This window comes from Salvelinus fontinalis, chromosome 13 (assembly GCF_029448725.1).
Source record: "Salvelinus fontinalis isolate EN_2023a chromosome 13, ASM2944872v1, whole genome shotgun sequence".
Lineage (NCBI taxonomy): Eukaryota > Metazoa > Chordata > Actinopteri > Salmoniformes > Salmonidae > Salvelinus > Salvelinus fontinalis.
In genome coordinates this window covers 50,001,185-50,029,055 of record NC_074677.1, presented here as the reverse complement: position 1 = coordinate 50,029,055, position 27,871 = coordinate 50,001,185, and the positions used below count along the sequence as shown (strand labels likewise).

Genomic DNA, 27,871 nt, shown 5'->3' with positions numbered 1-27,871 from the left:
ATTAGTAAAATGGGAGTGTGCTGGGAAAGATGGGTTAGTATGTGGACAGGGTTGGAATTAAGATTGGTTGATTGGCCAATACACTTGGAATCCAAGACGATTTGGAAATACAATACAAGTCAAAAGTTAGGACACCTATTCATTCAAGGGTTTTTCTTTATTTTTTACTATTTTCTACATTGTAGAATAATAGTGAAGACATCAAAACTATGAAATAACACATATGGAATCATGTAGTAACCAAAAAAGTGTTAAACAAATCAAAATATGTTTAGTAGCCACCCTTTGCATTAATGACAGATGCGTTCAAAGTCGGCCATTCTACACCACTAGATGGCACCATATCACACCAGGGCTATAAAAACTGAACTCATGGACATGAGGCCATGAAATTTGGTATGTAAACCTTATGTATTTGTCCTTAGAAGCTGTGTGAATATAAAGTCAGTGCAACCATAGATGGCTGCACCAGACCAGTTGGTGGCACTCTAGAATGCTAGAGCAGTAACTACTGATCAAGTCATTCGTCTGCATCATTTAAATTTAACATTCATTTGCATGAGACAATTAGAAATATTGTGATTAGTATTGCGCAGTCAGCGTATTACAGCTGTGAGAGTGTATTGAGGTATTTTGGAAGACTAATGTGGAGTGTACCAACTGAGATAAGTCATTTACACAAACAGATTTAGACAAAATAAAGTCTCAGAATTCAAAGATGACCACCATATACCAATGCACTAATATTTCACAAATCATAACATAAACCATTAGTTAAATTGACCCAATACATGGACAATAAACTTAATACATGAAATAATGACTTTAAGAATGATTACCTGCTGCATTCAAAGATAACCAACCTACAGCACTAGACTAAACTTAACTTGTGTCATCCTTGTGGTATTGAGAGATAAACATGGTAATGCTTTCACAGACTGAACATAAGGGAAGATAGTTCCATAATGATATAGTTCTTGCTATGTAAGGGATTATACAAAAACGGTAACTGTAATCTGTTACATTACCAGCAAAAATATTGTAATCAGATTACAGATAATTTTGAAAAACTAGATGATTACTTTTAAATTCAGAAAGGATGTTTGCAGAAAAAAATGACATTCAAATCAGCATTGAAAAAAAGGTGCCAGTTTAAATTTGTTCCACGTGAGCGAGTCTGACCATAAATCAGAGAGCACTATGATGACACATGAATCGTGGGAAAAGAGCAGGAATAGGCTTTTGTAGGCTACAGTCCAAGCTATGTCTTCCAATGGTGTGACTGCTGTCAGCATCCAAAGATGATCCAATTTGAATAAACACTTTGAGGTAAGGATGGCAGCAGTGTAGTCTACGGTGATACGGATATCACTTATTATTGATATCTACATAGCGCATTGATGTGAATCACACTGCTGCTCTCTCATTACACTATTTGCGCCTTACGGATTATGGTTGTTGTGGACGGCTGTTCACAAATCTAAACGTGTATTTGAACCCAATAATGGTTGAATTCAAGAAGTTTAAACTGCCTATCAGTCTTTGTTTTTGAAACCAGTGGACAGCCAGTGAAAATGCGCTCTTGCAACAGCTGTATAGTGCGGATCCCAGCCTATGTAATAAAAGCAGGGCTTTTCTTGCTCAATCTAATTCATGCTGATAAAAAAAAATCCATAGGCCTGATGGACACATGCTCAAACTTGCACACTTTTGATAGACTTAAAGGGACAATCTGTAGTTGCTACATCCATTTCTGGACTTATATATATATATATATATTCATTGATTCTTGAAGAATATAATTTATAAATGCCTCATGAGTTTAGTTCAACTGTCACAATCCATGAGAACCCAAAATATAAGCCTGTTTTACTCCAATGTTTGTAAACAATGCAAATGTAAACAATTATTGTATAGCCTTATAACAAGGTTCAAACAATACTTTTGATATCATGGATTGTCAGTCCTTGCTTTCATAGCTCTGTCTATTAATCTGAGAGTGGTTACATTTCTCCAGGCCCATCCCTCAGCTTTTTACCAAAATAGAGGCAGGGCAACCGTTTTGTTATCGTTTGATCTGTAGATTTTCCCTTTAAACAGCTGCATATTATCAAGATATCAAAGTGTCGCCAACAAAAAGGGTAACAATAGGCCAATAGCAAATGCAGATTACGGCATTCATTTTTCACATGTAAATAACACTTTTCAGTGGTGCTCAAAGCATGCCATTCCATGAGCGCACCATTTATTTTTCAACTCGAATCAATGAGCCCAATCAGTCTCCATGACAACACAATCATAAACAACAGAGTAGGGCTAGCTAACAGGTCCTTAGTTTTTGTGTTATTCTCAGGTAAAATAATTTGTCTAATCTATACTTCTATATTTCCAAGTCCTATTCTTGAAGATCAAGAGGTATAACATTTATTGGAATGACTGGAATTCTGATAGACTTTGGTTTTTAACATAAAGATATAATTGAATTGTATTATTATATGTAGATAGAAAGTGATGGGTTAGAATAAGCCTACATAACCAACCCTTAAAGTAAAATTGAACGTCCATATATGGCCAGCTATGTAAACTCTAACATTCATTTATCCTGCAGTAGATGTCATTCAATTGGTAACATACATTTTTGTGTTCTTCTAATGCCTCTTAAGGGGAAAGTCATCTAAAAGTAACTGAATGTAATCAGATCATGTTACTGAGTTTGGGTAATCCAAAAGTTACAATTCAGTTTTGGACAGGTAAGTAGTAACTAACGGATTACATTTAGAAAGTAACCTACCCAACCCTGGTCCTATCTACCGTCCTGTGAACCCTGTTCATTGCTGCTTGCATCTATATTTCCTTTTATATTGCTGTTGATACCTTATACCTAAGATTCAAAAGCCTCCTCCACAAGCAAATTATTAACATCCTGAAAACCAACTGTCGCTAGTTAGGAAGACAGAGAGCCACATAAAGTGCTATAAACAAACATTGTCACCGTCACTGGACTGCAAGCAAGAAGGAATTCAACTATCCTCTCCTCTCTGAGCTGGTGCCCCCACATATTTTATGCCACTCATAGTGCCTCCTTATTAAATGCCTTGTGGACTGGAATGAACCTCTCTATAATGTTTCATTTTAGCCCTGTAGAGTTAGCCTTGTAAGACCCTCCTGGTCTTGTGATATTACTTTCTGTTTCGCTACCTGGATGTAAACTCGCAAGATCAGTATGGTTGTATGAAGCTACTTTACTGTATTTGTGGCATTTCATCATTTCCTTCATAAGCATATTGGCATATATATATTCTCTCCACTCATCATTCATAAAGTATCAAGCTGACACTACAGTACCCACCAAGTCACCAGGCCTACCACTTTGAGGATGGGCAGAGACACCAAACCTCCAGCAGCTATACCACACTGTAAAAAAAATATATTGAGATTCAGTCAAAATGACTTGTTTTATCTAGTCAAGTCAACTTAATTAGCAACAGTTGAAGAGCTGACTTTAAAAAAAAAGTTGAGTTGACTTCAACTCACTCAAAATGCCAAAACATTAAATCAAGCTGAGTTAACCAAAACGATGTGTTTAATAGGGATGTTAAGATGAACTGATATGCATCGGTCCCTGATTCAAATGTTTAAGATACAAGTGCATCGGTCCATGGACCACAAACCGATCCAAATGTACTGTACAATGCATCTGTCAAAAAATCCATTCAAATGTTACGAATCGCCGGTTCACAAAATGTTTTTTTTCATCATATTACATATTTTCTACCTTCCAAAAATACCTCTCATCATTTCTGACAACTGATGCGTGTTCTCTTTCAGTGCCGAACTGCATGTGACTGTGGTGACAGTCATTGATCTACAAGTCATTTTGCATGCGGAACAACCCCAGGCAATAACAATAACCTTGTCAAACTGCGCACTGTGCAATATCAGTAACCTTGTCAAACTGCGCACTGTGCAATATCAGTAACCTAGTCAAACTTCGCACGGTGCCCAGCTTCGCTCGTTGATCAGCGTGAGGTAGGCGGCCTGTTACTGATATTACACATCTGCGCGGCACCTTCATCATTAAAATGCTAAAATGGCTTGCGTGATATAAGCTTTATTAGTTGAATGACAACCTCTTTAATTTGCCAGGTAACTGTTATCTATGCGATGTTGAAAACTGTGTTTTACAGGGAAAAAAGTAAGCTACCAGAGACACAACTCTAATCGGGCTATAACTGCTGAATGGGGCAAGAAGTACAAGAAGTCAGTCCAGACGATCCAGCTCTGAGACCCAGCTCATGAGCAACATCAGCAGCAGATTTGAATTTAGAATGGAAAATGAATGTGTTTATGCAACAAATGTTCGTGCATCATACACATCTCTAGTGTTTACTCAACTTAGAAATACACTACTGGTTAAACGTTTACCATCGTCCTCGATGGTAAAAACAATAACACATGAATAAAAGTCAAGACAAAATTACAAACAACCATAAATACATTCATTTATATTGACATCCTAAAAAGTGTCACTATTCACTGCACTTCTCCCTGACCTTAAAAATCAACCATATTCATTTCACATTAAAACAATCTATTACTTGCACATCAAACTGATCCTTCAAATAAATACACCTGACCAGCAGTAGGGGTCACAAGGGGCAGTGGAGTGGTTTCTCTTACTTAGACAACCTTGTCCAAATGAAAAACTTTGCCTGCTTTTTAAAGCTATTCCATAGACAAATGTCTGTATGGAAAAAAGTGCTCCTCGCAGTACTGTTTACTCTTGGGATTTTACAAGACCTAACACTAGCTCTGGTCTTGTGACTGTGTTGGTTATAGACCATATCAATGTGGTTTTTCATGTAACCTGGGGCACGGTCATTTAAGATGTCAAACATATGATTGAGTTTAAGTTGGTCCACTCTGGACTCCAAAGGCAAAAAGCCCACCTCCCAGAACTCCTGTACCCCTATGTGAGTCCTAGGGGGGTCATTCAGCAAATACCTGATAACATTATTTTGCATGACCTGCATTCTCTTTTTCAGCTTTTCCGATAGCCCACTATACCAAGCAGAGCAGACATAATCAAAATGACACTGAATCAAGGTTGAAACAAGCAGTTTCTTAACTTTAATGTTAAAATATCTAGTGTTACGATATAAACATTTCAATTTGTTTGCCATTTTAGAAAGAATTTTAGCAGCAATCAGGTCTCAAGAAAGGGATTGATCTAGGGACACACCAAGATAAGCAAAAATGCTCACACATGAGCAAGAAACAGATGGGAGCACAATTTTACCTATTGAAATCTGCTTTATATAATTTCAAAGACTTACATGCTGACCACAATGCTCGCGTGTGGTAAATGTACACATACATGTTATTCAATCATTGCGCCAACACTGCTTGTGCGCGTCAACGAGCGTCTGCTTTGCCAGGCGCTAAAATAGAACTTGGTTCTTTTTGTGAAGCTTGACGCGCTGCAAGTCCCGCCTCTCCCATCTCCTCATTGGCTTTTAGGAGCATATACCCACATGGATGATTGAAAGATGAGCTGAAGTCTACACTCCAGTCGTTAGTGGTAATGCACCTTAAAGTTAGTTTTCAACTGCCATATAAAGTCCAAAGAAGAAGAAGAAGCCTGAAGGAGGAGAGATTGCTAGAAACAAACTCGGTTTACGCTTTTATCTGTGGATTAATTGTCGGAGTAGAGGACCTTGTGCATTTCAGGTAAAATAACAACCCAATATTTATATCCCAGGACAAATTAGTTAGCAACAGCAAGCTAGCTAGCTAAATTGCCATAAATGTTTAATGCTTTTCGACCTGTCCGCAAATTAATATAGTTGGTTCAGAGTTCGATTTGATATTTCAACCTGTGTGTCCTGATCACGTCTGGTGTGCGTGTACAAAATCAACATGCGAGCGATGCCACACGCACTCCCGTGAGCGGCCTGGCCAGCATGTTAGTCAGTTCAGAAATGTGTAATTTTCATAGTAGTTGTTTCAACTGTATAGGAAGTTGACAAAACTTAAAATGTTAGGGCAGCCAGATTACTTTGGAGGGTTAAAACAACTAATTTTGTTTTCATGACTATCAAATAGTTGTCCTCTCCACTTGGTCATTTGTCCAAACATCTTGAGTAGCTTTGTTCAAATCAAATCAAATTGTATTTGTTACATGCGCCGAATACAACAGGTGTAGACCTTACAGTGAAACGCTTACTTACTTAACCAACAATGCTTTAAGAAGTTAAGAAAAAGTAAAAAATAGAAAAGTAAAACATTTAAAATAAAAGTATTAAATAATTAAACAGCAGCAGTAAAATAACAATAGCGAGGCAATATACAGGGCATACCGGTGCAGAGTCAATGTGCAGGGGCACCGGTTAGTCAAGGTAATTGTAAAATGTACATGTAGGTAGAGTTAAAGTGACTATGCATAGATAATAAACAGAGAGTAGCAGCAGTGTAAAAGAGGGGTCTGTGTTGCCCTTTGATTAGCTGTTCAGGAGTCTTATGACTTGGGGGTAAAAGCTGTTAAGAAGCCTTTTGGACCTAGACTTGGCACTCCGGTACCGCTTGCCATGCGGTAGCAAAGAGAACAGTCCATGACTAGGGTGGCTGGAGTCTTTGACAGTTTTTACGGCCTTCCTCTGACACTGCCTGATATAGAGGTCCTGGATGGCAGGAAGCTTGGCCCCAATGATGTACTGGGCTGTAAGCACTACCCTCTGTAGTGCCTTGCGGTTGGAGGCTGAGCAGTTGCCATACCAGACAGTGATGCAACCAGTCAGGATGCTCTTGATGGTGCAGCTGTAAAACTTTTGAGGATCTGAGGACCCATGCCAAATCTTTTCAGTCTCCTGAGGGGGAATAGGCTTTGTGGTGCCCTCTTTACGACTGTCTTAGTGTTTTGGACCATGATAGTTTGTTGTTGATGTGGACACCAAGGAACTTGAAGCTCTCAACCTGCTCCACTGCAGCCCCGTTGATGAGAATGGGGGCGTGCTCGGACCTCCTTTTCCTGTAGTCCACAATCATCTACTTTGTCTTGATCACGTTGAGGGAGAGGTTGTTGTCCTGGCACCACACGGCCAGGTCTATGACCTCCTCCCTATAGGCTGTCTCATTGTTGTTGATGATCAGGCCTACCATCTGCAAACTTGATTCTGGTGTTGTAGTCGTGCCTGGCCATGCAGTCATGTTGTAAACAGGGTTGGTCCTTAGCTTAGTGATGAGCTTTGAGGGCACTATGGTGTTGAACACTGAGCTGTAGTCAATGAATAGCATTCTCACATAGGTGTTCCTTTTGAGGGCACTAACGATTTGACAGCTTTGTCTTTGCAACCCCTAAATCTAACTGTCCAGGACATACAGGAGTGGAGCCCACTAGTGGGAGGCACCGGTGACTGACAGGCCAGGTAAATCAGAGGGGAAAACATTTAGTCACTTCTGACTGCAAGGTGAGACAACTTAATTAAGCTTTTTATTGGTGTGATGCTGTGATATCAGTGCTGTAGTTGCAGCATTCCAGGAGCAGACAGCAGAGATCAAACTGACATTAATGGCTGAATAGGCAAGGTCAACAAGGCCTCTTAACAGCCTGGCTCCTCTAAAGCCTCTACTACAGGATGACGGGCTAGACCGTGACAGGGGGCAGAAAGAGGTGTCTGCCAATTAAGTATATACTGTATCATCTCCATGAGCAAGAATGACTGGGTAAAAACAGGCATGAAAAAGGCATGGTTAGTGACTGAGGCGGAGCAAAAATACCTTGGCTTTCATATGAATGTGATAAGCATATGGGATGCTGCAGTGGGAACAGGGCGGGCTGGTCTAAGTCTGCTCCTTGGGCTATATAATCCACTTCAAAGCAATGTTTACTCTCTCTTTGGCGAGAGCAGAGAGGGAAACACTGACATGTGTGATGAGGAGGAGTCCTGTCAGAGAAACATCTTGTGTTTGACTTAACATCATAACATGGACTCAAGATATATTTTCAGAAAACCATTGAAAGTTAATTTTTCTACAACTGTCAACTTGGGAAAGGGCAAGATCTCTAATGCCCACCCACATTTGTTCAAATAAAGCATGATTTGGCAATTTATTCTGAGATATTGCTTGTTCTGCAATATTTGACACCCATTTATCAACATTTGCAAACTGTACAATACAGGAATGAACAGCTCTGCAGATACAACAATTCCCATAGAACTAATACATGGAATGTGAACACAATCCAGTTATGCATTTCCAAAAAGGGCATAAGTGGGGAAAATGCCATACATAAATATATATCTCACAATATAGCACAACCCACTAGTCATAATCTGATAGCTGTGTGACAATACAAACTGGAATTACATAGCAGACATTTAGCCTTCAAATAGGTACTTACCGGTACGAGATAGATAAGACATTTAACTATTTGAAATAACCTCATACAGGCACTCATAAGGGGCAATAGAATAATGGCAAGGGCTCCAATATTGTGTACCATACTGAAATCACACCCTGTGCATCTCTCCAGATACACATCTCAAGCCTCCACACACACCGTTACTCAGCTAAATAGCTAGATTTGTGAAGATAACATACTTTCAGAATCATTATGCAAATGAGTGTGACTGTACAATTAGTCTTTCTAGAGACCTGCAGGATAATGCAACAGCGATGGCACAGATCATTACAACAGTAAATTAAAAACATACTTTCCCCATTCCATTGGAAAGCAGATGTTACATGTGGGATAGGAGGCTGCCTCCCAGGCAAAATCTGCCTCCGAGCATTAAGAGTTCCCGCCAAAGACCAATGGCCTCTTTAGCACACCACCAGCTATGTTGTATTACCTAATGCTATGTTCCACCATGTATTCAGCCCACCTTTTCCACTACTTGGGTAATGTGTCCATGTTAAAATCCTTGACTTTTACATGTTACTGTTCTGATTGTCTTAACTTAAATTGGCGAACATATTGAGACAGCAGTTTCTAACTCACACTATTTAGACACGACGGAGTAAATGGGCCAAAGCAAACATCGCACAATAGAATCATGTGATTCAGAGGAAAGAAGGAAATTGAACAACCCCAAATGATGCATTCTCACCTCCAACAGCATGAGAAAAACAAGCAATGAATGATTAGGCCAATGATAGCTGTTGTTGTGAACAGGAGATGAGAGGGAAGGTGGGGATAATTCCACCACAGTACCTGCTATGGTTTACATCTCCACTCACTGGAGACACTAATACTGGGGATTTACATACAATATCAGTCTGTCCTACTAACACAGATATGGTGGATGAAACACTATTGAAGAGATCCACACTGCAGTGCAGAGACATTATAGAAAAGAAGAGATCCTTTATGGTAAAGTAATGGTTCTCTGCAGTAAGGTGCAATATCTTCCCAAGACGACATTCCTATAACATTTTACAGTTTCCTTTGTAAGAGTTCTTAGACGGAGAGATGGAGAAAAGCCTTGGGGTACTGAGGAGGAATCAGAAATTGCTCTGTTTGCTCAAGACAAGGACAGGAAGGAGAATAAAAAAATCTCATTATAAGTAGCGTTTTTAGTGCCTAAGTACCTAATGGATCATACTTCAGCAGCACTAGACTAGCATTCCCCTCCTTGTGTTCCAACTGCAGCATTCTTCCCCCCAACCCGGTCTCAGAGCATTGAATATTATTCTGTACGTAAATCCGAGACACTCCATTCATATAGTATGATATGTTACATTTCGTATGGTACTGTATGTATTAATTTGTGGATGTCCGTCACCCATTTCGTATTATATGTGACAAATTACAATTCGGATTATATGTTACGAATTTGCAAAACGTACAATATGTTATGAAATATGGTCTATGTTATCAATTCGCAAAACTTACAATACGTTCCGAATTTGCAAAACATACAATCTGTACGAATTTGTAAAATGTACAATATGTTACGAATTTGCAAAACATATGATACGTTACGAATTCTAGCTAGGTGGCTAATGCTATCTAGCTCGTTAACATATGATAGGTAAGCTATATAAGAGAGAGCCTTTCCAAAATACAATCACTTAGAAAAATATATAAACTATTGGAACCAAGACTTAAGAACTGATGTTGGCACAAGAATGTAGGAGCATAACTAACAGAATTACAATTAATAAAAAAGTATGCTTAATCCAGTATAAACTAATACATAGAATGTATTGTACAAGAGACAAAATTCACAAATTCTACAGCACAACAGCAGAGTCTCAAGTGTAAATTGAATAATGACTCAATAATCCATACTTTCTGGGAATGCTATAAAGTCCAAAAGTTATGGGCAGAGCTAGGAAGTTGGCTGTCAGAAATATTACAATGTAGACTGATTAAAAGTACGTTTGTCTGAATATTTCAAGACATGGGGATGTAGTGAGATTGTCACGCCCTGATCTGTTTCACCTGTTCCTGTGATTGTCTCCACCCCCTCCAGGTGTCGCTTATTTCCCCCAGTTTATTTATCCCTGTTTCCTGTCTCTCTGTGCCAGTTCATCTTGTATGTTTAGTCAAGTCAACCAGCGTGTTTTTCCTGTGCTCCTTTTCTATTCTCTTTTTATAATCCTCCCGGTTCTAACCCCTGCCTGACTCTGGACTACTTTCCTGCCTGCCTGATCATCCTGCCTGCCCTGACCTTGATTCTGCCTGCTCTTCGCTACCTATTGGACTCTGATCTGGTTTTGACCTTTTTGCCTGTCCACGACCATTCTCTTGCCTACCACTTTTGATGAATAAACATAAACCATTTGCCTCCTGTGTCTGCTTCTGGGTCTCGCCTTGTGCCTTGATAGAGATACCCAATTGGCTGGACGATTCTCTTCTCATCAATCAATCTGCCATCATTAACACAATGGAAAAATGTTATGATTTATTACTGAAATATTGAAATAGCATGGGTGATCGAGAAAAACGAATTGGTACAATTTAAGGTAATGTGGAAAACAATTATGCAGGAAATAGGGATGGAGGTGTGAGCATGCGTGTCTGGGCAGAGGAGATGTAGTTATTGTTTGTGTGTATGATTCTATTTGGTGTGAAAGAAAAGGAAAACACAAATAATTGTAAAAAAATTTGCAAGTTATGACCATTCTAGTTTTTATTGCCAGGTCTCAATGGGTCTGGTGTCAGCCTTACAGACCAAGTAGCAGAACATCCAGTACAGTAATTGCCCCTCTCTAGTGAGGCTCTGCTCTGTTTGCCACGTTATGTTACACCACCAGTTTTGTTGAGGCTGTCCTCTGAGGACGCCTGATGGAGTGAGCATTTCATAAATGTGCTTGTTGACATTTGAGGCGAGGAGCATTAACCCACAGCCCCTCCCAGCCTCTTGCCCCCAATCCGTTGTGTTGTCATCCCCTTGAAGGCAGGCGCTGCCCAGAGCTGCAGTTAAAGTTGCTGATGCTGCAGGTTAATGTAAAGGCAAGCTGCAAAATGGAAATGGCATTCCACTATGTACATTTGCGTCTGTTTTATTAAAGTGTTGCCCTTGGAGACCTTTGCCTCATGTTTCCCTCTTTTTAATGGGATTGCAGTTCTTTGCTTCAACGTGAGTGTTGTAAGGCTCTCTTCACCTCTAGCGTGATGTGAATTGAGTGGGTGTTTGGACGTTCGATTAACCATCAAAGGGCTAACAAACGACTCAGCTCCTGTATATTTCAAGACTACCATTCATTTGAGTTGGGTTGTCTCAGTTGAAGAACTGTATCCTTTTTTTTCGCAGGCCAGGAACAAAATGTATAATGTGTTTCATGTTTCATGTAAATACATGCTCAGGCATATCACTCCAACAATATGGCTAGTTAGTCACATCAGTTTATCACTCCTCATTACCCTTTACATGTACCGACATCCCCTATTAGGCAACATGCTTTTACAGTATTCCTTACTCATGTGAGATAATAGAAAATCTATAAAAAAAAGCATCAATAAAAACATTAAGTGTTGATGTAGCAGTGTCATCTGTGGTATGCTTGGCTAGTAATGTTCTGATGGAATGAAGCTATTTGGATTAGCTGGGGGAGCAACCTGGTCTCAGAGCATTTCCCATTATTCTGTACGTAAATCCGAGACAGTCCATTTAGTATGATATGTTATGTTTGTTATGGTTACAAAAGACAGATAGTTACTTAAGTAGGGCGGTTGTTCTGGGTGGATGGGTAGGCTTATAACGCAAATGTCTAGCAACCCAAAGTTTGTGAGTTTGAATCTCGTCACAGACAACTTTAGCATTTTAGCTAATTGGCATCTTTTCAACTACTTTTTAGCTACTTTGCAACTACTTAGCATGTTAGCTATCCCTAACCATAACCTTTTAACCTAACTTCTAAACTCAACCCTAACCCCTAGCCTAGCTAATGAACATCCTTTTCTGACTCAAATAAGATTAGCTTGAGGTTGCTCTGATGGCCAAATTATTTGAAATCAAACCTTCATGATAAGTAAGTTTTCATTTGCATGTATTTGAAAACATATACACTGGCCAGTCCAAAATTGCTTTTTAATTCTGCAATTTAAAGGAACGGTCGAGCATGCTTTTGAGCTATAAACTCAGCAAAAAAAGAAACAACCCCTTTTCAGGACCCTGTCTTTCAAAGATAATTCGTAAAAATCCAAATAACTTCACAGATCTTCATTGTAAAGGGTTTAAACACTGTTTCCCATGCTTGTTCAATGAACCATAAACAATTAATGAACATGCACCTGTGGAACGGTCGTTAAGACACTAACAGCTTACAGACGGTAGGCAATTAAGGTCACAGTTATGAAAACTTATGACACTAAAGAGGCCTTTCTACTGACTCTGAAAAACACCAAAAGAAAGATGCCCAGGGTCCCTGCTCATCTGCGTGAACGTGCCTTAGGCATGCTGCAAGGAGGCATGAGGACTGCAGATGTGGCCAGGGCAAAAAAAGTGCAATGTCCGTACTGTGAGACGCCTAAGACAGCACTACAGGGAGACAGGATGGACAGCTGATCGTCCTCGCAGTGGCAGACCACGTGTAACAACACCTGCACAGGATCGGTACATCCGAACATCACACCTGCGGGACAGGTACAGGATGGCAACAACAACTGCCCGAGTTACATACACCAGGAATGTGTGCTCAGAGTGTCCGCAATAGGCTGAGAGAAGCTGGACTGAGGGCTTGTAGGCCTTTTGTAAGGCAGGTCCTCACCAGACATCACCGGCAACAACGTAGCCTATGGGCACAAACCCACCGTCGCTGGACCAGACAAGACCGGCAAAAAGTGCTCTTCAGTGACGAGTCACAGTTTTGTCTCACCAGGAGTGATGATCGGATTCGCGTTTATCGTCGAAGGAATGAGCGTTACACCGAGGCCTATACTCTGGAGCGGGATTTGGAGATGGAGGGTCCGTCATGGTCTGGGGCGGTGTGTCACAGCATCATCGGACTGAGCTTGTTATTTATATATTTTTCTAAGTGATTGTATTTTGGAAAGGCTCTTTCTTATATAGCTTACCTATCATATTAACATCCTTTTCTGACTCAAATAAGATTAGCTTGAGGTTGCTCTGATGGCCAAATTATTTGAAATCAAACCTTCATGATAAGTAAGTTTTCATTTGCATGCATTTGAAAATATATACACTGCGTTACAGGGAAGACATCCTCCTCCCTCATGTGGTACCCTCCTGCAGGCTCAACCTGACATGACCCTCCAGCATGACAATGCCACCAGCCATACTGCTCGTTCTGTGAGTGATTTTCTGCAAGACAGGAATGTCAGTGTTCTGCCATTGCCAGCGAAGAGCCCGGATCTCAATCTCATTGAGCACGTCTGGGACCTGTTGGATCGGGGGGTGAGGGCTAGGGCCATTCCCCCCAGAAATGTCCGGAAACTTGCAGGCGCCATGGTGGAAGAGTGGGGTAACATCTCACAGCAAGAACTGGCTAATCTGGTGCAGTCCATGAGGAGGAGATGCACTACAGTACTTAATGCAGCTGGTGGCCACACCAGATACTGACTGTTACTTTTGATTTTGACCCCCCCTGTGTTCAGTGACACATTATTCAATTTCTGTTAGTCAAATGTCTGTGGAACTTGTTCAGTTTATGTCTCAGTTGTTGAATCTTGTTATGTTCATACAAATATTTACACATGTTACGTTTGCTGAAAATAAACGCAGTTGACAGTGAGAGGAAGCTTCTTTTTTTGTTGAGTTTATAAGTTGCAGGTTGTCTTAGACCCCTTGTCTTAGACCCCTTGCAGAACCTGGGGAGAGCTATCATATACTGTACTCTGTACCAACTTCTGCCTACAATTGTATTACTAAAGGATAATTTTTAATACCTAAACAAAGAGTGTGTTTTCTTTCTACTACCAATATATACGTTTGATAATTATATAGACCTGATCATCTGTTGAAGAAATTGACCAACACTAACAAAATTGCAAAAGGGTTTTCTAATGATCAATAGCCTTTTAAAATTATGAACTTGGATTAGCTAACACAACGTGCCATTGGAACATAGAAGTGATGGTTGCTGATAATAGGCCTCTGTACGCCTATGTAGATATTCCATCAAAAATCTGCCGTTTCCAGCTACAATAGTAATTTACAACATTAACAATGTCTACACTGTATTTCTGATCAATGTGATGTTATTTTAATGAACAAAAAATGTGCTTTTATTTACAAAACAAGGACATTTCTAAGTGACCCCAAACTTTTGAACAGTAATGTACATGCTGATTTAGAAATCAGAGCATGTCAGGCTATACTGTAGCCATACAACATTTAAAGCCATAGAAAACATAGAAAGTGAGTTAGGTTGAAATGGAACTAGGAGAGACAGACCTAGAGGGAGGGATGGAGGGGACAAGGAGGAGGAGGGGGTGGAGGAGAGAGAGGGGATCTAGGGAACTAGGGAGCTAGAGAGCATACAGCAACAGTCCTCATTCCGTTCCAGAACTGTCATGACCAGGTCTTATGGATGAGCAGGAGACACCAATGGGGAGAGTATGAGACAAGCTGCTTAGGCTCTGGTGGGACTCCCAGCCTATCAATACCATCAATCACCTGCCCCAACACGTCACAACGTATTACTACTGTCACTGAGATGCCCTATAAAGGAACATGACAGGTACTCTCTCTAGACCTTTGCTCTCATTGCTGCCCCCACTTTAAGTAACAACTTAAGGATTGGAAAGAATGCTGCTCCAAGTTCTAATCAGAACATATCTCACTTGAATAAGGCCCACCTGACGTTTTCTCTCAACTGATAATATCGATGTCTATTTAATATCTCTAATTTGATCACTTTCTGTCTTTTCAAAGTTTGATCATTTGTGTTAGGCAGCTTGTGGCACCATTCTGGCAGACCGTTTGAAATTAGACTCAGAGTGCACCCACTAAGCTCTCCTCATAGCATGAGATTTAAATGATGAAACTGATGTGGATTAATAAATCATACCGACAAATTGACTCCTCTGTCTGTAAGAGAGAAAATAAGAGTTGAAGAAGAAGTCAACTCGGTTTAATCACTTTCCCGTAGTTGGAAGATCCGAATTATGAGGCTGAACTTGTCGGCTCTTGGTTAACAAGATGTACTGTGACCACAGGCGTGCAGAGAGAGACGTAGAGAAGAGTTGAATGGAGAAAAGGCCCAGGTCTCCACTAATCATTGCACGATGAGCCCTTAAGCCCAAAGTGGATGGTGGGTTAGAATGTTGCGTCCCTGAAAGACAGATCCAGCTCATTTAAACTTTAGGGCCAACAAGAAGCAGAGGAAGAGAGAGGGAGAGAGAGAGAGAGAGAGAGAGAGAGTGAGAGAAGCCAGGAGAAGATAAATTAAGCCAGAGTTGTGACATCATGCCGTAATATTTGACTGACTCCATTTTCATAACTACTGTTTTTAACTTTTCTCTCTCTTCTAAAAATCAACAATATCTGTTTGATAAAATGCACCAAATCAAACAACCTGTAGATCGACTGTTCAATGGCATCTATGTGAAAACACCTATAGCGTATCGTGTCCTTCAGGACACCATCTCACTGTGTTGTAGTGCACGGACGTCTCTCCTGATGAGAAGCCTAAACCTACATGCTGGCAGTACAGTGTTGGACAGTACTGCCATCCATGCGTGATATCACTGTTTCTTAATCCCAAAAGCATACCACTATTTGACTGAACTACATTTGCAAACTGTCATTCCACTTCTGGTTTTGAGAGTCACGGTACACTTCGCTGAAATATTCTGTGAGTAAACCTGACCATCTATATCGTGCTGGAGACAAAGATAGGAACATTCTTTCAGCCTGCTGTTTAGCTAGTTAGTGCTGAACTGATACTGTATGTACACTAAGTTGTTAGTAGGAGACACACACACACACACACACACACACACACACACACACACACACACACACACACACACACACACACACACACACACACACACACACACACAAAGAACATAACTTGAAGCCATCACAACACTTCACATTAGGAGTGTGCCAAAATGTGTTTACGTGGCAGATTCAGCTATAGCACTTCCAGGGAAAACACAAACTGCACATACTGAAATATCAACAGCAGCAGCAGAGACCTAATGCCATGGATCTCATTAGCACACCTGAACCATGCCCTATGATTCTATGCTAATTAAAGACGCACAGACAAACAAACAAATATAACTTAATGTTGTACACTGTACGCAATGAAAGTGAATTACTTTTAATTTGTCTGTGACTTCTATGTCCTGCACTATATTAGACAATGTGTGTGCGCAGTGAAGCACACAAAACAAGAGACAGAAAGCAAGGAATGACTGGTTGATCTATGTCCCTCCTAGTTTGAGTCTTACTGGCCTGGAGGCTGGCTTCTCATCTTCCTCCTCCTCCTGCCCGCCCCCCAATCACTCCCATATCCCCCCCAAAGGTCCCCAGGTCTGCATGTACAGTTGAAGTCAGAAGTTTACATACACTTAGGTTGGAGTCATTTAAAGCTAATTTTTTCAACCACCCCACAAATTTCTTGTTAACAAACTATAGTTTTGGCAAGTCGGTTAGGACATCTACTTCGTGCATGACACAAGTAATTTTTCCAACAATTGTTTACAGACAGATTATTTCACTTATAATTCACTGTATCACAATTCCAGTGGGTCAGAAGTTTACATGCACTAGGTTGACTGTGCCTTTAAACAGCTTGGAAAATTCCAGAAAATGATGTCATGGCTTTAGAAGCTTCTGATAGGCTAATTGACATCATTTGAGTCAATTGGAGGTGTACCTGTGGATGTATTTCAAGGCCTACCTTCAAACTCAGTGCCTCTTTGCTTGACATCATCAAAAGAAAATCAAAAGAAATCAGCCAAAACATTGTAGACCTCCACAAGTCTGGTTCATCCTTGGGAGCAATTTCCAAACGCCTGAAGCTACCACGTTAATCTGTACAAACAATTGTACGCAAGTATAAACACCATGGGACCACGCATCCGTCATACCGCTCAGGAAGGAGACACGTTCTGTCTCCTAGAGATGAACATAATTTGGTGCAAAAAGTGCAAATCAATCCCAGAACAGCAAAGGACCTTGTGAAGATACTGGAGGAAACAGGTACAAAGTATCTATATCCACAGTAAAACGAGTCCTATATCGACATAACCTGAAAGGCCGCTCAGCAAGGAAGAAGCCACTGCTCCAAAACCGCCATAAAAAAGACACACTACGGTTTGCAACTGCACATGGGGACAAAGATCATACTTTTTGAAGAAATATCCTCTGGTCTGATGAAACAAAAATAGAACTGTTTGGCCATAATGACCATCGTTATGTTTGGTGGAAAAAGGGGGAGACTTGCAGGGTCGAAGAACACCATCCCAACCATGAAGGACAGGGGTGCAGCATCATGTAGGGGCAGTAGGTAGCCTAGTGGTTAGAGTGTTGGACTAGTAACCGAAAGGTTGCAAGATCGAATCCCCGAGCTCTGTCGTTCTGTCCCTGAACAAAACTGACTTGCCTGGTAAAATAAAAAATGTTGTGGGGGTGCTTTGCTGAAGGAGAGACTGGTGCACTTCACAAAATAGATGGCATCATGAGAGGGAAATTTATGTGGATATATTGAAGCAACATCTCAAGACATCAGTCAGGAAGTTAAAGCTTGGTTGCAAATAGGTGTTCCAAATGGACAATGACCCCAAGCATACTTCTAAAGTTGTGGCAAAATGGCTTAAGGACAACAAAGTCAGGGTATTGGAGTGGCCATCACAAAGCCCTGACCTCAATCCCATAGAACATTTGTGGGCAGAACTGAAAAAGCGTGTGTGAGCAAGGAGGTGTACAAACCTGACTCAGTTACACCAGCTCTGTCAGGAGGAATGGGCCAAAATTCACCCAACTTTTTACGGGAAGCTTGTGGAAGACCCAAGTTAAACAATTTAAATGCAATGCTACCAAATACTAATTGAGTGTACGTAAACTTCTGAACCACTGGGAATGTGATGAAAGAAATAAAAGCTTAAATAAATCATTATCTCTACCATTATTCTGACATTTCACATTCTTAAAATAAAGTGGTGATCCTAACTGACCTAAGACAGGGAATCTTTACTAGGATTAATGTCAGGAATTGTGAAAACCTGAGTTTAAATGTATTTGGTTAAGGTGTATGTAAACTTCTGACTTCAACTGTATCTGTCCCTTCAGCCTCTGCCATGAGTCACAACCTGAGGGATGAAGCATCACCATGCTGAAAGGGCTCACCCAGTTTACCTCCTGTCAAGTGTCATCATCATCATATTCTCTTTGTACCATTGCCCCCTCTAGTTAGGCTCTGCCACAGAATTTTGATTCAAGCGCACAGTGACTTCCCCATCTCCAAAAGGAGCCTATGGAGAAGAGAATATACGGTGTTCATTTGTTCATTTGGTGGTTACGAGTTGTTTACAGTACCATGACAACAGTGCCATGACAACAGTGTCAAAGAGTCAAGATGTCTTTTGATCCATTGTACATGACTGCTAGATTATGTGGGTTACGCAGTTCAATGCCAGACTAAATAATGTAATGCTGTGGGCACTGTAGGAGGCTGTGAGGTCACAAACAATGTTCCGCCCCCTAATTCCCTACAGGTGGAGTTTCATAGATAGAGAATCCGCCTTGGAGAAAGAGAAAGGGAGAAACAAAGAGCAGAAATTCAGCTCTAACTCATTACCCCGACTAACTCATCCCCCGTGCCCTGTTTATTTTGCTCATATCCCAAAAAATCCAGAGATATACCATTCCACAGAGACCTCCCAAACATGCCACTTCAGTGGGATCAAGCTTGCTGAGTCATGAGGGAGCAGTGAATAGTAGCTGCGTCTCAGAGAAAAAGCTTACTTCCTTCACTCTCTGTTCTCTCAAATCTGTCCTCCTCATACAGTTCCATATTCCCTGCTGGACCTGTAAATCTGAATGTCTCACTCCTCGACCGCCTAGCTGTGCACTGTGACGGAGGCTCTTTGCTCCATATGTCTGAGCAGATGAAGAAGCTGGCTGAGGCAAGTCGTTTTTCCTGTGGTCACACTCAGAGTCCAGGGAGGGAGTCATCTCGTTGTGAGCCCTGTATCATGCAGAGCACAGGACAGAGAGATGGAAGGGGAAAGCGGCGCAGACACACAGGCTAGTCTGTGTCCAATGAAAGCATGTACGGTGTGTATTTGAAGCAATGCAGGGGTTTTTCTTTGCAGGGAGGAGACACCACGGGCAGGCAAAGGGGCCTAAAGAAGTAGAGTTGATGGGAGATGGAATGGTAAACGAATCCACTAAAGTCAGAGGTATAGCACCTCTTCCTGTGACCTCATAAGGAAAGGACTTTAACAGCATCAGTCCACTCTAACCTTCAGACAATACGAATGGTGTGGAGGACAAAAAGCTAATAAAGAAGTATATAGACATATAGTTTTTTTTACCCTGCCTTTTCCAAACTGTTGAAACCGTTCCTCTGCTCTGCTGCAGAACCAGACACATCTCTGAGGTCAGTGTTCTGTCTTAGGTGGCCTGTGGTCGAGGTAAGGCCTGAGTTCTGCTCTGCAGCTGGACAGAAATAGTGCCTGCCAACCCATTTTACTATGCTGCTTTTGTAGAGCACTTAACCTGCCATATTCATTACAGAAGACAAACCCCACATTATCTTCCCCCTAGAAAAAAAACGGTTAATCTACTAAGCATTTGACGTCAGGAGGCGTCTTTTGGACGTGTTTATTTAGTCCCCCGGACGGCCTTGATTTCAAGTATATTTTTGGTCCGGTCCGAACCGGCCTACATTTGGCCCAAACATAGATGTTCACATTTGGTCTGGACCGGGCCTTGATTTAGCCCAAACAAATCTGAACCAATCGTAGACATCTATGATTCACAAGTTTGGACAGCACAGTACAGTAGAGCACAGCAGATTACAGTACATTACAGTACACAGTAAGGGAAAAAAGTAGAGTATAGTACACTAAAGTACAGTAAAGTAAAGAAAAGTAAAGTATAGTGTACTGTATTGTACCCTACTTTACTCTAATGTATTCTACTGAACTAAACTGTACTCTACTGAATTAAACCAAACTGTGCTGTATTCTTCTCTAGATGTCTATGATTAGTTCTGATTTGGATCTGGTCTGCACCGACCAAATTTGTACTTGTACTTGTGGGGCTCATTTGAATAATACCATCATGCTTTGCAAGTGTTGGTTTTACATATGCATTTTGGTCATTCAGCAGACACTATTATCCAGAGTGACTTACAGTCAGTGCATTCAACTAAGGTTGAACAACTACATATCACAGTCATAGCAAGAGAAAATCTGTAACCGTTACTCAGAATGTTATTGTATTGGAAGTGGTCTGTTGGTTTATTCTATATGTTGATTACTTTAAGCATCATCAACATCTGGAAAATATGTATTCTAACCTTTCATTCAGCAACTGAAATGAATGTGTTGTCAACTTCTGGAAAATATATTTTCAATGTAATTTTGCTTACTGGCAAGTTGTAACTATACATCTTTCATGTGATTTTTTATCTGCACTCACCAATTTTGGGGGCTTCAGTTAAGTTTTAACTACAATGATCACATAGGCCTATTTCTGACCCATTCAATATTGTATTTTTTACTTTATCTTTTTTAGTAGACTGTGCACACAGGCACTCACTCACACACGCACAAACCCAAACACACACACAGTATATGAACTGCATCATTGCCTTGTACCCTGTTTTAAAGCAACTAATCAGCACAGCTTTGTGTTCAGTCACAGTGAGCAGATGCACGTAGGTCCTCTGAATGAAATATTGATGAGAGTGCTTTGATGAAAATCTACGTTGCATTAAAATTAGATATGTCTTCTCTTGACTCAATTTCATCCTGCTTTGACATAATTTATTAATTTCTCTTTTCTTTCGTTCGTGAACAGTTTGGAGAGCATGGTCTATCTTTTACATGCCATTACAGTAGCCTATCAGTGAATATACCAGTTGATAATCGCGTTTGATTGAGCAAAATTTGATCAAATATAAATATAAATCACTGACACACACTCGATAACAGTAATATTTGCGATATATTCCAAGGTTATGTAGCCTTTCCTACCTGTTCAGTGATTCTGTGTTGTTTCCAATAATTTGACAAAATCACAATGGAAAAGGCTATCTGGAAAGTCTGGATACATGTAAAACTATTGAAAAGAATAGAGATATGTTTAATTTCTCAATACAATAAGTAGCCTACCATTACAGACTTCGGGTTGGTGTCGCATTGCCAGTTATTATACAGTGTCCTGAGTAGGCTAAGTCAATTCAACATATCCCGACGTAAGTGAGTAAATACATCACACATTGGCTTGTCCGCAAGGTAAATGTGCATTTTCTCACTTAAAACAAATACACCTTTTTCATTTAATGATAGCATAGCGCCGCATTCTCTCATCAGAAACACCTCAACGCCGAGGCAGCCTACACTTCTCTCCGCTGCCGTTGGCTAGGGGAGACCTGTTACCTTAACGCAATTATGTGCACAACACAAACAGCAGGTTGTTGCTTGTGAATGAAACATTGCAGTATATCATATCGACGATGGTGTTCCATGCCTCATTGACACATACACAAAACATTGGACAACAATAGATTTACAACCAGACACACACAAAACACACATTCTCACCAGAAAACAACGTTTCTTCTTGCTCTTATTTTCTTCCGACTTTTGATTTTCTTTCCGTCAATAGGCGCTGTTTTGGCCCAACTGATTTCTCCGGCAATTCTTATTCCACTGGATTTTGAAGTGTTTTTTTGTTACGGTGAAATTATGAGAGGGAAAGCGCTGTCATCGTGGAAAGCCTGCCCTCTTCAAACTAACCTTCCCGCCCCCTCCTTCTACCCTTCTCAGATTGGTGCTGGCTACCAGCAGATCCCCCACCCCAGAGGTGTGTTTCAAACCCGTCGTCCCTCATCACGTACACACGGTGACAGTGGACATCCGCCGAGGGCTCCCGGTAGCCTACCGGTTACCAATAAACACTGGTATGCCGCTCACGGCGGTTACAGGCTCTGTTCTCTCACCTGTTTAGATGCAGACTGATGCTCGACATGAAACTACAGTAGCAAGTTCGTATTTCCAAAAACACTGTTTGCGCACATGTTCAACTACTGTTGCTACCATACATGTTCCCTAAATCAATATGGAAAACAGTCACAAAACAACTTTAACATGTCTATTGCCAAACATGTTTTGGGGTAAGTAGCTAAACTACCACCAAACGCTTCAGCCTATGCGCAATTGGCATGGGAACGAGGTTTGAACTAACTTTCATCATCAGTTTAGAAGCAGCCACCACACACTGCCTATGTCTTCTCCATCAACTTCATGTGGTCCAAACAGGCGTGCACATTGGTTTTCCTCAGACAATGTTTTGCCCTGACCCATGTCCCATATTGCTTCATTATGCACAAAATCCAGTTAGGCTACATACTGTACAATACCAGTCAATAGTTTGGACACAGCTACTCATTCAAGCAAGTGTTTTTCTTTATTTTTACTATTTTCTACATTGTAGAATAATAGTGAATACATCATCATTATGAAATAACACATACGGAATCACGTGGTAACCCAAAACGTTTTAAACAAATCAAAATATATGTTATATTTGAGATTCTTCAAAGTAGCCACCCTTTGCCAACCAGCTTCATGAGGTAGTCACATGGAATGCATTTCAATTAACAGGTGTGCCTTGTTAAAAGTTAATTTGTGGAATTTCTTTCCTTCTTAATGTGTTTGTGCCAATCAGTTGTGCTGTGACAAGGTAGGCGTGGTATACAGAAGAGAGCCCTATTTGGTAAAAGACCAAGTCCATATTATGGCAAGAACAGCTCAAATATCCAAAGAGAAACGACAGTCCATCATTACTGTAAGACATGAAGGTCAGTCAATCTGGAAAATTTCACAAACTTTTAAAGTTTCTTCAAGTGCAGTCGCCACAGGAAAGGAAGACCCAAAGTTACCACTGCTGCAGAGGATAAGTTCATTAGAGTTACCTGCACCTCAGATTGCTGCCCAAATAAATGCTTCAAGTAACTGACACATCTCAACATCAACTGTTCAGAGGAGACTGCGTGAATCAGGCCTTCAAGGGCGAATTGCTGCAAAGAAACCACTACTAAAAGGACAGCAATAAGAAGAAGAGACTTGCTTGGGCCAAGAAACACGAGCAATGGACATTAGACCGGTGGAACTCTGTCCTTTGGTCTGATGAGTCCAAATGTTGAGATTTTTGGTTCCAACCGCCTTGTCTTTGTGAGACGCAGAGCAGGTGAACGAATGATCTCCGCATGTGTGGTTCCCACTGTGACGCACGGAGGAAGGGGTGTGATGGTGTGGGGGTGCTTTGCTGATGACACTGTCATGTGATTTATTTAGAATTCAAGGCACACTTAACCAGCAAGGCTACCACAGCATTCTGCAGCAATACGCCATCCAATGTGGTTTGCGCTTAGTGGGGCTATCATTTGTTTTTCAACAGGACAATGACCCAACACACCTCCAGGCTGTGTAAGGGCTATTTGACCAAGAAGGAGAGTGATGGAGTGCTGCATCAGATGACCTGGCCTCCACAATCACCCGACATCAACCCAATTGAGATGGTTTGGGATAAGTTGGATGACAGAGTGAAGGAAAAGCAGCCAACAAGTGCTCAGGATATGTGGGAACTCCTTCAAGACTGTTGGAAAAGCATTCCAGGTGAAGCTGGTTGAGAGAATGCCAAGAGTGTGCAAAGCTAAAATATGACATCTATTTTGATTTGTTTAACACTTTTTAGGTTACTACATGATTCCATGTGTTATTTCATAGTTTTGATGTCTCTTCACTAAGAGGGTATAAGTGAATCTAGGTTTAATAAGAGTAACTCAGTTGAATATTCTTGCTAATTAGCCAAATACTTGTATTGTAGCACTATTGTGTTGATATTTATGTATGCCTCCAGTCTCTTTATTTAGACCAGTCATTATTTTACTACAGACCCTTGAACCCCATCAACTACTTCTGAAATGTATTGTACCTGGCACTACATTTGGTTCTGCAGTCTGACTGTGCTGAAGTTCACCCAAGATGTGCTGTTTCTCTCTCATTTTATTGATCAAACATCATTTTTTAAGATCAGTGCCAGTGTAAATCAAAGAGATTGTCACTGGGATGAGATGGATGCAGACTTCCAAAAATAAAAGTTATTCCTCTTGACATTGATTTGAAAGGCTTAATCATGTGTTTGGTCTTGTTTCTCAGCATAATCAAAGTTGAAAATCTATCTAGGACAGCAGATAGCATTAGCTTCCAATAGGTAGTAATGGCGGACAGAGCCTTCCACTTAAAGCAGTGTGGCAAATAGGTGATAGTACAACCGAGGTGACATGAGAGTGAGATTTTAAGATGACTGGGTCATTTTCTGAAGTGAGTCGACTCACTGACTCGATCCAAACCTCTAATCTTCAAGAGCACATTGCTGTCTCAAAGGTCAGAGGAGCTTTTCCTCCTGTGTTTGTCTATGGGCTCTCTGGGCTGCTTTTCATGCTGCACACCTCTGGGCAGAGATCAGAGCTGACCACATGTCTACGGCTGGAGCCAGGTGACAGGAGGAAGGATGGCTGCTAACAGACAAGCAGACCGTGTTTGATTCGGACCACTTTTAAATGCACAGGGAACTCAATCGCAGTATGCTGGAGCATAAATCATTGGCCTTTATAAGAGACTGGTTCCAAACAAAGTGCTGATTGCCTTGTATAGACGTGATGACACACACCCTCATTACATTATACACTGTTGTCTCTCCCTCAAAGTCCAGCCTTATTTTACTTCCTGAAAAGGAGTTGACGCAAGGTATTGATTTATGCATTTAGCGCACAGTGATGTAAGGGGAATGTCAGTCATCGTCTCTGTGGCAGAGAGAGAGAGAGAAGTACAGAACATGGCGGTTGCTTTGCGATGAACAGGAAAGACACACTGTTCATGCTTCAGAATTCGTTTCCGCAGAGGTGCTTACCATATAGTAAGCCACAAAATGAACACCTCCATTATTAAGACATAGTGGCTATTCTGAAATGTAATTAAACTAACATGTCATGATGAGTTGCCAACCTGTGTACGTGGCTCAAAGCTTGTGTCACTAGCGATATTCAGTTAGCATATGGATGTGATCTATTGTACACAGTGCCAGGGGAATAAGAATGTTAGTGTTTATAGAGCATGTCACAGACCTATAGTGAATTAGCTAAGCCTTTTATAGCTTAGAGACAAAACTAACTGCATTTGTACTGTACTCATTGGTTTTTCAAATAGATTTGAGGGCAGTCTTTTCCCACCCATTTGGCTATGTTGAGGTCAAGTCCACTTGACATCTCTATTGTAATGCTTTAGAGTGTATAACACTGTCATAGGACTGACATAACAGATGTCATGAAGAGTCATAACAGCTGATGTTAAATTATGACAGATGACATTGAATTGTAATTTCACAATCTCATGCCATTGCCATACAGTATTGAGATGACATCAGTTGTTATGATTCCTAAAATGACATCTGTTACGTAAGTCCTATGGCAGGGTTATGTAGGTATTATGACAGCGGGTTCAAATTAAGTGTTATTTTATTTTCCTCTAGTTCCTTCACTCTTATAAAATTAGTTGCTATCTATAACCTAAAAGGATTATTCAGCTGTCCCCATAGGAGAACCTTTTGAAGAGGGTTCTTCATGGAACCAAAAAGGGTTCTCCTATGGGGACAGCCGAAGAACGCTTTTTTCTAAGATTGTTGCTGGTACGTTGTCACAAGTTGAAACATAACAAATATGTCCCTTCGTTATTTGATTGTTTATTTCACGTGTCCAGTGCTTGCTTATTGTGTTTTATTTTATTCCGATTTTTACATTTCTTCTATCACTATTGATACCATTATTTGCAAGAATCCTTACTTTTGAATGTTTGAGGAATTTCATTACAATACATTGTGCGTGTCTTCTTTCCTCAAAAGTGTCCCTTTTTAACGGATACAAGTGCTGCATAGCACATAACCTATTTTAATCTCATATACATTTAAAATAGAAGTTATTGGACAATCCCAGTTTCCCGCTCTGCCCATATTTCTTTGTGTTTTCCCCACCTTATTCAATATTTATTGCATACATATTGTCTGCCCCTTTGTTGCAGATTCAGTTCATGCGTTTCATGATTTATGGCTAATTTCATATTGCCTGCAGTTCACACCAGAAAGCTTACAGCAAGATAATAGTGAAGGAAACAAAGTTAAACTCTCCAAAGGTTTTCATAATGCAGACTACCACTGACTGAGACACTGGTGTGATGGCATTGTGTGGCGTTTGGACTGATGAATAGCTTAATCTTCTGTTAACATTGTGATTTCTGAATATAGCCTGTAGATTTGTCTCTGTTTAAACGGGCCTATCCCTCACTTGCCTTCCTCGGGTGTACAAATGGATATTGATATTTTTTTAGACTTGTTTCCCCCCTCCTTTCCAGATGACTAAATGAAATACATTTCAGGCACCAATTTGACATCTGGTTGAAATTGAGTTGGTACATTTTTACGCCTTATTTAATGGACTTAAATGGCCTGAGCTGACAAAGATCGATGAGGCTTATAAATTGAGAATCTGTACAAACTGAATTCTAGCAGGGACATATAGGCTAGCACGGGACTAATAGTAAGTGTATGCATGTACAGTACATGAGAGCCTTCTCTGTGCATTAGACTGCTGTCCTTTGAAATGGAGCTACCCCACAGCGGAGTGTGCAGTAGCACCGTTGAGGGTGCTGGTGGGGCTGAGCTATTGTGCTATGGCTTTTCCTTCTGCCTCCAGCCCTTCCCACCACATCAGGCCATCTTGGCCAGCTTGGCACAGACAAACCCAGAGAGTGGGAAGGATTCAGTCTCATCTCTTTCGCAACACTCAGTCTCTTCAACATTTGCTGTAGTCAGTGCAGCTGTACAGTATTTTTGGGCTGCTTTGACAGCTCAGGTCAACCTGCGAGCTACAGTGAGACTGGTGTGGTCTTATGCTGTAATCAGCCTAATAAGGTTTGTATGTAGCCTCCTCCTCTGACTGGAACCCAGGTAGATCTTCTTGGTGGCAGACAGGAAGAGGCTGACAGGGATGTTCAGCATCAGGACCCCCAAGGCATCATTAAGGGGGAAGCACACAGGCCTGGATACACTCATCACATTTATGTCAGCTCTGGGATCTCCTGTATTGATATGAAACCACAGGACCAATACAGCCTCTGTCAACAGTCACCTGAACAGGTTTTGGGTGGGTGGGGAAT

The 27,871-nt window shown here is 40.9% G+C and overlaps 1 protein-coding gene across 1 annotated transcript in view; it reads right to left on the bottom strand.

Annotated features, from left to right (window-relative positions):
- Positions 1-22,571, bottom strand: part of LOC129867861 (gamma-aminobutyric acid receptor subunit alpha-2-like) — a 145,182-nt gene extending 122,611 nt beyond the window's left edge. The window contains exon 1 of the mRNA XM_055941342.1: positions 22,202-22,571. The gene's annotated coding sequence lies outside the window, so the exon portion shown is untranslated. The remainder of the gene's footprint in view (positions 1-22,201) is intronic.
- Positions 22,572-27,871: the final 5,300 nt, after the last annotated feature.